This window comes from Montipora capricornis, chromosome 9, assembly GCF_036669925.1.
Source record: "Montipora capricornis isolate CH-2021 chromosome 9, ASM3666992v2, whole genome shotgun sequence".
NCBI lineage: Eukaryota > Metazoa > Cnidaria > Anthozoa > Scleractinia > Acroporidae > Montipora > Montipora capricornis.
Genome location: NC_090891.1, coordinates 1,609,402 through 1,621,901, shown reverse-complemented (window position 1 = coordinate 1,621,901; position 12,500 = coordinate 1,609,402). Strand labels below are relative to the sequence as shown.

Below are 12,500 nucleotides of genomic sequence, written 5' to 3'. Positions count from 1 at the left end.
GTGGTCAAGTATGATAATACAGGTAAAGAGCACTCCATTCAGAGAAACTTTTTCTAGGCCTTACTTTTTTTTTAGATGTTTTTCATGATGTGCGGAGTTTGAAATAAAAAAAAAAAAAACGAAGAACAGGCTTCTCAAGTATCATCGTGATTTCTCCATTCCAAAGCATCATGCGCGATCAAGTAAGTGGTTGAGGTAAATTCTATGGAATGACAACCTGTGATTTAATTGAAATTGTGGACTGCTTGGACGATATACATCAAGGGAAATTCAACATTATTTACGCGTCAGCTGAAGCCCTTATGGATAAGCATTTCCATAATTCACTAAAAGCACAAGATTCGTTATTTAACAAAACTATGGCACGCTTATTGTCGACGAAACGTTTGGATTGGACTGAAGATACTACACCAGCAATTTTACTACACCAGCAATTTTACATTGCAGCATTGTTATGTGTGTCCCTAGAGATTGGTTGAAAACCACCCATAAACTGTATTCGTCAAATTCTCTGCTTACCTTGCCAATGTAAGTTTGAGTCCTATATCATGAACTGAGACAAGATGAAGACAATTACGCAGCTCCCCTGTTAGATCTTCTCTTCTTGTGAGAAGAAAGTGGCTCCTTTGCACAGTCATGCGATTTTTTTGAGCATTTTTCCTTGCTATTTCATTTACGATTTCTTGACTATTTGACCAAAAACGTATCGTGAATTATCGAACTAGCGAGGAGGCTTTTCTACAATTTCCAGGAGATTTAGGACCATTTCCTTTCGTCAACCACTTTGCACCACGAAATAGCCAGCAAGTCGCACTGTAATCGCCGCTAGTTTAAAACTCGCAACTAAAACGTCTTGAGTGGTTTCATGATCTGCTTTGTTGGAGTTTTGCATTCAGCCGCCTTACTACCCATCGAAGATCGTGACTAAAACATCGCACGAGTAACATACGAGTACATACGAGTAAGATACGAGTAAGAAACGAGTACATACGAGCAACATACGAGTACATACGAGTAACATACGAGTACGACTAACATACAAGTACACACGACTAAATATGGTAATATACAGTTTATATACTAATACATACGAATGCAAAGGAGCAACATACGATGACGGGAGGGTAATAGACATGAAATGTACCATAAATCGCTCTGTTGGGAAGACTTTGAATTGAAGAATCACTGGCCGATCCCTGCTGTTTGCCGAATACTTTCCAAAGGTCACTATTAACCTTTGACAATACACTTCTATAAAGTATAAGGCCTCACCTTCTGAGGTGTCCCTAAGCAGTTTCGTTCTTTGATTATAGGCATGATTCTTTCTGATATTGTTTGTGAAACATAAGTTAATTAACTCTTTTACCTCAGATAAATAAATCAGGGTCATTCTTTGGATCAAATAGCATCTGCCTTTGCTTTACTCAAAATCGATATTACGTGCTTTATGCCATAAAATTGATTTTAAAATAATTTGCCCATCAATTTACTCATCAAGGCCGATTGGTTTCACATCTTCGTGCACAGAAACCGTTTCTCCTCGAAGCTGTACTTTGGACTGTACTTTAGTCTTTGTGTGTGGTACACATGTGTGTGGTACGCGCCCGTCTGGCACTTGCGCGCGCTCGCGTGTCTATGCAAGACATGACCCACGCTCATATAAAAATGAAATGTAAAGAGAAAAATGGTACATTTATTACTCCTATGCATTCGTACATAACCTGTATATTACCATATTAAGTCGTGTGTACTCGTATGTTACTCGTATGTACTCGTGTCTACTCGTATGTTACTCGTATGTACTCGTGTGGTGTTTTAGTCACGATCCCTATCGAACTCTGTACTAGTTATGTTCCTAAATTTCGTATTTTACGAGCGCACGGATTGCTTACACGTTCTGAAATTTTGCTGTTGTCTTCGACAACTTCCATTCCAACCGCTCTGCAAATATCAGCTAGCATTTGGCCGTAAGTATCTGTTTTTTTTTTCGAGGTTTAAACAAATTCTTGAAAGAAACATAAGCAGTCTAACCCGGCTGAGAAGCTGCGGTTACAAATTTAACTTGAAAATCACACTGACAAATTCTGTATTGATCGCTCGGTGTCCCCTCGGTGCCTCGTTTTGTTTTACTGAAGTCAACATGTGTTAACAACGTTATCTGTTAATGGCTAATTTGTTAATAAGACGTCAGTCAGCGCTTGTCGAGTTAACCATCAAAAAGGTGGGCGTTTTTCAAAAATAGGGGGTCTTCTTGCAAGCGTTCCCTCAGTCTCGTGCCCCAACGTTCACGCGACCAGATTTTCGCTGGGAGCTCTTCAGTCTTTCGGACAGGAACGCTTGCTACGCAGGCTAAGTTCAAGTAAATGTTTGTAATCGCCGCTTGTGTTTCATTCTTATTGAAACTTAAACGGCCCAAGTCAAAGAACCTTTATGAGAGCAAGATTATTCTTTTATGAAATATCCTGATTGGCCAATTTAGTCCCTCTGACTGTCCGATGTCCATCATCGGCCGATAGTCAAATGCTTGTTAAGGTTAGGGTTAGGGTTATCCCATTATCACTGAGGTGTAAAAACTTCTTATCTGGGATCCTTTCATTCGCTTCTGTGTTCGTCATGTTTATCCTTTGGGAGGTTTTACTCTGTTCACAAGTTTATTTTGCATCTGTAAGATGTTTATATTCTCAATTACAACCTCACCCTAGAGGTTAGGGTGCCAATGAAATCCCCGCTTCCTAACTGCGTTCGATAGAACACAGTTCTGATGCAGACTGAATTGAAAATTTTGGGACAAATGTTGCATCGATCTTGAGACTCCAAATTGTACCCCCACAGAATTCAGCAGGGGCAAACACGAATGACATCATAGTCATTGAAACTTTAACATATCAAACCTACCAATACTCGAACGCACTCTCTAATCTCTAGTTCTATTGTGCATTTTGCTGCAATACCCGAACGCACTCTCTAATCTACGATTACTTCTAGTTCTATTGTGCATTTTGCCGCACAGAAAACCAAAACTCTACGCAGATTAAAACTCAGAATATATTACGAGTAACAAGATCACTTATGGATGATGCGATAGATAAGATCTGACTCGTGACGCATAAAAACGAACGATTCTTAATTGGCTCAATACCATCATGACCCAAAAAGGAAAGGAGGGGGGTAATGTGTGAATTTTTATATGCGCCTTTCTTGAAATGGCGCAGCTACAAAAGGTAAAAATGGGCTGAGTATTCTTAAGTCCCTCCATAGGCCATAGGCTCTCTCGTGACACAGGGATGAGGACAGAAGAAAGAATGTCAAAAGAAGCACACCACTTGAAATAAAAAAAGACCCTCATCATTACTTGCGAATCATGGCCAGCTTTAATTGTTTAACTTTTGGAGTCGCTTCTCGTTGCCCTTTTCCTGAACATAAAATTATTTTGTAGCTTCATTCGCATGCAAGGACGGTGTAGACCCAGAAAAGATATCATACATGAAAATTTACCCTGTTAATGCTAAAGCACACCTTAGTTTCCACTTTATGTCCTAGAATATCGAACACATATTTCAGGCTTGTTCCGAACGACGTGTTACTGCCGTGCCGAACTCAAATGGAGGGGGTGAATAGGGGGCAGCAAATCCGTCTATCCGTGCTAATTTTTCGCAAAATCCATCAATCTGCAGATATTTTTACAAAAATCTGAATCCGCAGACTGTTATAGAAGTGAACTCCTAAGAACATTCAGTAACTTAACTGGCGTCAAAGAAACACCTGTCATGAAATTAGCCTACTGTTTATCCCCACTTCAGTGTCGTAACGAGGTTTATTATATGGAGGAGAGTGTTTTACTGGGAACTAAACCACTCGCAGATTCCATACGCCACTTCATCCGGGACCCTAGTGGCGTATTTTCAGTATGTCACCTATGTGAGTGTCGTATCGTTCAATGACGTCACGATTCCCGCCTTTTTCGTTGTGAAAAGAAACTGAAAATCACTGTATCTAATGATTAAAGTCAAATTCAGTAATTTTTTCAGTATTTGCGTGTAATATTAGCTCACAGAACTTTGCTTGATTGGGTTTAGTGTTTCTATATACGTGGCACTAGGTACTTTTGTATTTTTGTTTGCTATAAAGCCCAGCCGTATTTGTAAAACTTGACTACTTTGAAACACAATAAAATCGGAAATATTCAATATTAAAAAAAAAAAGGTAAAGTCTCTGTTACGAGCCTGAAGGCCCATATTTAGTCTCCATATAATAAGAAGAACATTACGCGTTGGCTCGAAGATATGAATTTTATGTTCTCGGGGCAAGAACAATATGTAACTCGTTTGCTTCGCTCACTCGTGAGATATTGTTCTTCTTGCCACTCGAACATAAAATTCATATCTTCTCGCCACCGTGTAATATCCTCTATATGTGGGATCACGGATCAAAGGCCTGAAAAGGGACGGGATCAGGGATCACAGCTCTGGGATCTGGAATCACAACGCTCGGGATCGGGATCAGCAGCATTTTTCATGGAATGAAGGGATCAGGGATCAAATATTTGCGAGTTCAGGGATCAAAATTCTCATCATTTTTGGGATCGGGGTTCAAAATTTTGGGTAAAAAATGGGATCAGTTACGAAAAAATATACCTCGTTACGACCCTGCCACTTAGCGCTCAGGTCCTTGAAACGTCTGGTTACCATGTTTAAAAGTCATTAAGAGTGTAGCGAAATCTAAGGTTTAATCCCCACCATGACCACTGTTTTGAAATTATTAAAGAAATCTAATGCAAAGACAACAGAAATCTCGTAGTATAAAACATCTCGCTTAGTTTCACTACGCTTTTCCAATTGCAGGAATCGACGCAGCACCGAAACTTTTTTTTTTAACATGAAGGAAGTCATCGCCTTCTCGATAAAAAAAAAAAGCGACACAATCGATGATCTTTGTCTCAATGACCTCAATGACTTGACCCTCCATGTTGACCGCGGCAATGTTACACGTAGTGAGGGTCTGGTGAGTTCAATGGCTTTTTGTCTGGCCGGAACCCATTCTCGTCCCCATCGCCCTTTTCGTTTCTCTTAGTCGGCGGGGCCTTGGCACGAGAAAACGAAGGGCTCTGGGGCCTGTTTCTCGAAAGTCCCGGTAATTACCGGGCCCATTAACTTACCGGGACCGTTACCGGGAAACTTTATCGGGACCGAAAGAGTGTTTCTCGAAGCACCCGTAAACTTTCCCGGTACTTATCGGGGCCGATAAAATAACCGGGAGTTACCAGGCTCTTGCATGCACTTCACGCTCGTCATGAAAAGAAGGACAATGACTTGGCACTAGATCCGTAGAGCTCGTAGCATCCAGTTTCCCAACCGAGCGCTGTGATGTAAACAAAGGTGGCGTTCGAAGCGATGACCTTCCATCGTTCCTATTTACACCTTCTAGCAGTGAAGGCGACTTTTTAAACCTCATTGACGGGAGAAATTTTGCAAAGGGTGTTTAGATGGCAGCATTTTTTTTTATTCACGCTTTTTGTAAGCAACACTTTTAGTTTGCTGGGAAGCAACGCTCCTTTGGAGTAATAGAAGCTCAGAAAATGTTACAACGAGGTTAAGCGAAATTCTCGATCTCGAAGGCTTCGATTCAATACAAGTAGCAGATTGCAGCGTACAGCGAACCAGTGGAAGGAGGTATGTCTTTGAGTCATCGTTTAGCATTATCAGATGTTTTGAATTCTCTTCAAGAACATCTGTTTTCAATTTTATCTCGACAGGTACGTCGGGTGGAATTCCGTCTTACCTCAGGTTCACTGCATTTATTTCGATTTTCATTGGCATATATATGCGAACACTCTCAAGATACACTATTTGAAAAAAAATCACGTTTATTTAATGAAAGCAAAGTAATGTTCTTAATTATATAGTTATTTATCATAAGGGTATAGTAGATTTTAAAAGACATTGCTAAAAGGATCAATAAGTAGTAGGTAATCACTTATTAGTTTATGGGATAATTCTATCCTTAATTCATTGTGACTCCTTCAAGTCAAAGATACTTGGTGAACCCCTAGCTGGAAGTAAGATAATTATATTGTTAAATTTTTGGCACCTTTATTAAGGGGGTGGCACTTAACTACAGAAGGACAATGGTTGCTAAGGAACCTGTTTAGTCAAATAGCCCTACAAAAGGTTGCATGGATGGTTCTTTGAAGTAGCTCTTTCAATGGAAATCTGACATCACTTCAATAAAGGTGTATGCACAACTAGTCCCAGTCCTCGGTCTTGAAAAGAACAAAAAGACGAGGCGGATTTTTCATTGGATGGGAACCGTCCCATCAATATTTGTAAACTGTAGCTTGGAATTTCTATTTGGGCAAAAAATGGAACTGATATTTTGAAAAGTGCATCAGAGGAGGGCCGTAAATCCATGCTACACTGATTTTGTGTTAGATTGTTCTTGTACTGTTGCATTAAAAATTTGTGAAAAATATAGTTAACTCGCTGAGTTGTTAGGCATTTTCTGTTTTGGCCATGTGATTAACCAAATATGGTTGTCAGTCAAATCATTAGAAGAAATGTTAAATAGAACACTCTTGGCAAAAAATGGTAACTGCAGAGTTAAAGAGACTCAAGAAATGATTATTTGAAGGGGTCCATAGCAACAGTTTGGTAGTTAAGAGCCACCCCCCTTAAACCTGATTGTTTTCATGCGGCAATAATGACTTTAATGCTGAATTAAATGTGTCGTCAGTAATTCAAACTGTGATAACATCTTACAAGCTAAAAATGGGGAAATTGGAACTAGAAAGTGCCATTTTGAAGGAGATCGAAGCAGGTACCAATGATACTCAGTCATCCTGAAATCACATTTGATGAACAGGGTTTTGTTAAGCCATGATGAGTCCAGGTGATTTGGTGGTAAATTTGCGGTCTTAAGAAGAGATTGATTTTTGTTGTTATCATTTTCATGTCTTTGAGACAGATGTCCTGTTGATCATAAACAAGACTGGCTAGAATACCCGTCTACTTAATTTGCATAGGAATAGCGTTTGTTATTAATATGCCTAGTTCTTCAAAGGGCACTACTGCAAGAATACAATAGTGGCTGGGTATTCTAGAATCACTTCGTGTTACATTCTAACACGACCAATGGAAATGAAGCAATTGAGATTAATTTTATTAGTAGGTTTATTTTTATGAATGCTCCATGTCTGGGGCAATTTTGTTGTCAAGTTTTAGCTTTTGTTTGTGTTTTTGTTGTTACTTTTAACATAGATGCAAAACTATTTTGCTTGTATCAGGGGGTTTCATTTATTAGCTCATAGGAAGGGGGGGGGGGGTGGTTGGCAAAATTACTTGGAAAGTCCTTCAAACATTTCCCAGCCCCCCTCTATAGTAAGGGCAACAATCACAGAACCCCATTCTTTATCCAGCATTATATCTCAACCCCCCTCTTTCTCTCCCTCATACATACGGGAGCCACCAAACTTATATATGAAAGCAGAACAGCTCAGCCAGTTCATCCGATGCATTCATGTGTTATTAGCATTAATGCTTATATTCAACATTTTCAACTCAATAATCATCTATATCCTTAGAAGCAACAATTCAGGAGGAGGCGAAGGTGCAGTGAAACAAGCGCTTTCTGCATGAGCCTCTAGGGAGGATCTGGGGGCATGCTCCCCAGAAAATCTTTATTATTAGGGCCTCAGAAATGCCATTTCCCATGTTTTCCGGGGGTATGTTTCATAAATCAAAGCATGAAAAAAATGCTAACTATTCACTCGCAGTAACTTTGTTGTTTATTTGTCAACCTTTGGAACTACTGATGTAAGTGTTTAGTAGACGAGTGCATTATCCATGGTAAATGTGGCTACAGGAAAAGGGAGAGACCTCTCCCTTTACAATCTTTTAGTTTTTTTGATTTTTGGAGGTACACATGTGGGTATGAGCGTATATCGCTACACCCCTGTTCAGCTTGCATACCATCACAAAAAGTAAAATATATGGCATCCGTCACTTTTAAAACTTCATAGAAAGGGCAGTGCATTTCCATGTCCAGACCATTGAGAGTTAATCATTAAAGGTATTTCCCAATACAGGCATTTCCCTGTTCCCAGGAACAGTTCCCATAATTGGGAAAATGTTTTCCAATGGCCAGGAAAGTGGGTGTAATATTATAAATCTTTTCTAATATGTACATTCAGCTTTGAAGTCAGCGAAATGAAGTGGAAAAGCCAACATTTCAATCAACCCCCCTCAAAAGGCTGCTCAATATATGACAACTCCCCTTACCCCTTAATACTTCTCCAAAATAACATTAACCCCCCCCCCCCCCTCCTCCCTCATGTGCTAATAAATGAAAGCCCCCTTACTGTTTCCCTTTTTTGCAGTGTCATTTAAAATGAACTCACCTGATGACTGTTGAGTGGCTTTTGGACAAAGTGACCCAATAAAATTAATGTTACTGTTAGAGTGCACCTCACTCCAAGTGTTTTTCACTGCAAAGTTGAATCTTTCCATCTATGGCAAATACATTTTTCCATGTTCTCCTTGAAAATTGGTTTCAATGCACAGTAAATTTAACAAAACTCTCTCCATGTTTTGTCACTTTCAAGGCCTAGCTAGCAAGAAGCAATAATCAAGTCTTTAACCGAGGTGATCCCTACCAAACTGCTCTGCATTGCAAAAAGGTTCAAAACAGTTTGTTCCGTTATAGTTGAAGTTAACTCATGCCTCTCATTAGCTTTGCAAATATCTCTCTGGTGTTGAGATTTATCTTAAACAAAAGAAAATATTTTGAGTTAAGTTGGGCTTAAGTTATGTAGAAGCTATTGAGTAATGGAGGCCAGGCAGAAATTTGCTGCTTTGCACTGCCCACCAGAGTAATCAAGGAGGGAAATCTTGTCTTCCACAGGCCAAAGGCCCTCTCAGTGGTGTTCTTCATTTTTGTATGGACTTTCTGGTACCTGTACCTGTTTGATTGCATACCCACAGTCTCCCAGGAGCCACCCATTCCCACCTCCTCCACCCTCCATACATGCTTGCAAGTAGCTGGCATTAAAAATAGTTGAATCATGTACAGAGCCATCATGCCATATGCAAACAAAATTTGTAGATGACAGGTGAGCATTGCACACTGTCATCACATTAATAGCATGAAAACCCTTGTGGCAAACAGAGAGATGTTCATCACTGTCTGGGCGCCAGATAGGAATGAGAGAGCCATCAATAATTGCTCCAGTCACTCTGGGAAAGCCAGCTATAGGGTAAAATACGGTCACATTTGCTTGAAAGATTTATAAACATGAATTTATTGTCACACTTGAACACCACCAAAACAAAACAGAGATAAAGCGGACCTCCGTGGGAACAACGCACGCAAAGAAGTTCGTCGTTTGATGAGCATGAATTGATAGGTTTTGTCAAGTTTGAGTCCATATAATAATACCTTTTTTTCTCGAACACAAGCATGTTTTTTTCTTACACAACACTCTTTGCTGTTTCAGACAAAAATGCAGCATTTAGCTGGGTGTGTTTTTTTTTTTGCTCAATATCACGTGATGGTCGATCGCTTCTCTTTTCCAAATTTTCCCTGCCAGTAGTTTGCATCCCATTTATTTGACAACGTGTCATTTGTTTTTTGCTGGAAATGCTGCAGCTAGTTGTTCCCTATTAAGACTCTGGGTGCTGCGAATTTAGATGTGAAAAAAGTAGACTCACGCCAAAACAAACCGCAGTCCGTGTTTGAGTCAAGGCTGGCTTTATTGCCGATTCCATCGCATTTTAATATATTAACATCTGTAGTTTTACGGCACCGAAAGAAGGTGGGTACGTCTTGACTATTAGCCTGTATTGGTTTACCTGAGTCTCCGAGAATTGCTGTCTCTCTACAGATCGATCTTCTTTACAATACACCGTTCAATCAGCCAATTTAATCTTCCTGTTGACAATCTATGCCTCTCAACGACTTCTGTATCGATCATATGATTCAGTACAGGCCTCCCTTGGTATGTTCTTGACCGATAAACTGCGTAACAAAAGGCCGTTTTCGGCAGCCATTTTGTTTTGATGCAGCAAAAATTATGTTACCCGTAAACTTTAACGGGAGAGTAACGGGAGCTCCAAAGCTCCCGTAAATTACCGGGCAAGTTATCGGGAAGAGTAACGGGATCGAAGTTAACGGGAGATTCGAGAAACACCCGAAAACTTATCGGGTAATTACCGGGTGACTTACCGGGCACGGTAAGTTACCGGGTCTTTCGAGAAACAGGCCCCTGGAGACATAGGGGGCGCGATCCATTCAACCAAAATTTCGGACCGGTCCGACCGGGAAAAGAGGACCACCTCAAAAGGTGGACCAGTTTTTTCGAAACTTTTCCGGTTGGACCGAACCGATCCATTGAGTTTTGGACCAAAATTTCCGGAAATTAATTATTTTGGTTGAATGGATCGCGCCCAGGATTTCTGGGACTTCCGGTGTTCATGTATGCAGTCGTGATGTTTCTATACACTGTCTGTGACTGTCATGGCGGTTGTCGAGGCAGGATTCGAGGAATCCTTGTGTCGGGCCTTAAGGGGTCTCAATATGGAAAATGCTTCCCTACGTGTACAACAGAAAGCGGCGATAAGGAACATTGTTTTTTTTTAAGGAAAGACACTTTAATTATTTTGCCGACAGGCTTTGGCAGGTCATTGATTTTTCACTTGTTGCCCTTTGTTTTTGACTCGTGGCTTGGAGCAAAGAAATCTTTTATTTTGGCTGTTTCTCCTTTAAACGTCTTGATGAGAGATCAAACAGTCAAGCTGAACGATATGCAAGTTAGAAGTTTAGTGGTTCGGAAGTCTGAGTCGTTAAGGGATGTTGAAATTAACGAAATCAAGCAATCGAAGTATAGAATAATTTATGGCCACCCGGAGGTAGTTCTTGGAAAATGGCGTAATTGATTGGATTGCGGAGAAGTGAGACGCCATGTGCGAGCTATCGTGATTGATGAAGCACATCTCATTGTAGAGTGGCAAGTATTTAACTCTTGTCTTTATTTACTTGTCTTTCCAGTTACCTCGGTATAATCTAATTTGTAAGGCTTTGCTTACGGTCTATATTCATTTTAGTCTTGCCCCACCCTCAATTTTGTGGTGAAAATTGTGAATAAGTTACACATTATTAAAGTAAAGGGGGGCAGTGTTTGTGTTATCATCATTTTTGTTGTATCACATTCAGATCATCCCAATCATGCAGAATTTGCTGTACTGATCAAAACTGTAAAATTAGCCTACACCATATGATCCACAAGAAAATATTAACGCAAGACGTGGAAATCCAATAGGCCACTTTCAAAAATAACATAATACTGAACTCTTTGTTTGCCCTCAAAAATTTTGCATAAGTCTTATTTTTATTTTCTCTTGGGACCATTGTGACTGGAAACATTATGCTTATGGAGGTCAAACAATGAGTATTATGGTAATTTTGATGGTGGCCTATTGTCTGAGCAACATGTACCTGTAGTGGTAATGGTGGTGGTGGTGGTAGTGGTAGTGGTAGTAAAATTTCATTTCAATTTGGTATATTTCATTCAGGTGTAATCTGCTATCATTGCTCACAATCTATTGTTATAATCATTGTTACATAACATTGTTTTTCATTTTACTTGCATTTTATTTCTAGGAAGCGTTTTCGGCCTGCATATGCCCAACTAGGTATGCTAGGTGCCATATTTCCAAAGGTGCCTGTAGTCACACTAACTGCAATTACACATTTATTTAACTTACTGATGTAATAAATTATTTTGATTTTAAAAAGTATCCATAAGTCCCACCTCCCTGACCCCATGAAATTTCCAGTTTAGCTTCATCCTTTCCATAAAAAACTGGAATGTTTTGATATGAGGATGAGAATAAGTAATTGACATTTAAATTGTAACAGTAAGTGAAATGTTGTTAGTAATGAAAGTTGTAGTTAGCTATAAACCTTGTAAATATTAAAGGTAGTGTCATAGTGTGATCATAAACAATGTACATTGTATAACCAAACAAATAATGTAAGTTTAAGCATTAGAGTGTTGAGTTTTTCCCCCTTAGAATTTCCCGTTCCCTTCAATCCCTGGGGTGCAGGGATATGTTCTGTTACCAAACATTATGAAATAGGTTGTGCTCTATGCAGCTGTGCCATCTTTTTTTGAAATGTATAACTTTTTTAATGCTTTACTGCTTATTTACAGTGGTGGATCGAGGGATGATGTTCCTCCCTCTTGCTGTTATGGAAAATTTCCATGTTTTCATGCATTCACAATTTGAGCCTGTCTGGATCCACCACTGGCATACCAGACATCCTTATCAATAGTAAAGGAAAATAGAAGAGAACATTACATAGGAATAAGTACAGCCACAGCCTTCATGTCTGTATGTATGTATTCCATGCTTACATTCACTTTGTTTTCCAAGGTGTAATAAAACAGGTTCACTTTGAAAGATTGCCATATCTTTTTTTGGCCATGCTACCAGTTGACCTATCCGTAG

At 39.6% G+C, this 12,500-nt stretch overlaps 1 long non-coding RNA gene across 1 annotated transcript in view; it reads left to right on the top strand.

Moving 5' to 3' along the window:
• The first annotated feature begins 10,509 nt into the window (after positions 1-10,509).
• Positions 10,510-12,500, top strand: part of LOC138015810 (uncharacterized) — a 15,486-nt gene continuing 13,495 nt past the window's right edge. Inside the window, exon 1 of the long non-coding RNA XR_011125645.1 lies at positions 10,510-10,996. This is a non-coding gene — a long non-coding RNA (uncharacterized lncRNA). The remainder of the gene's footprint in view (positions 10,997-12,500) is intronic.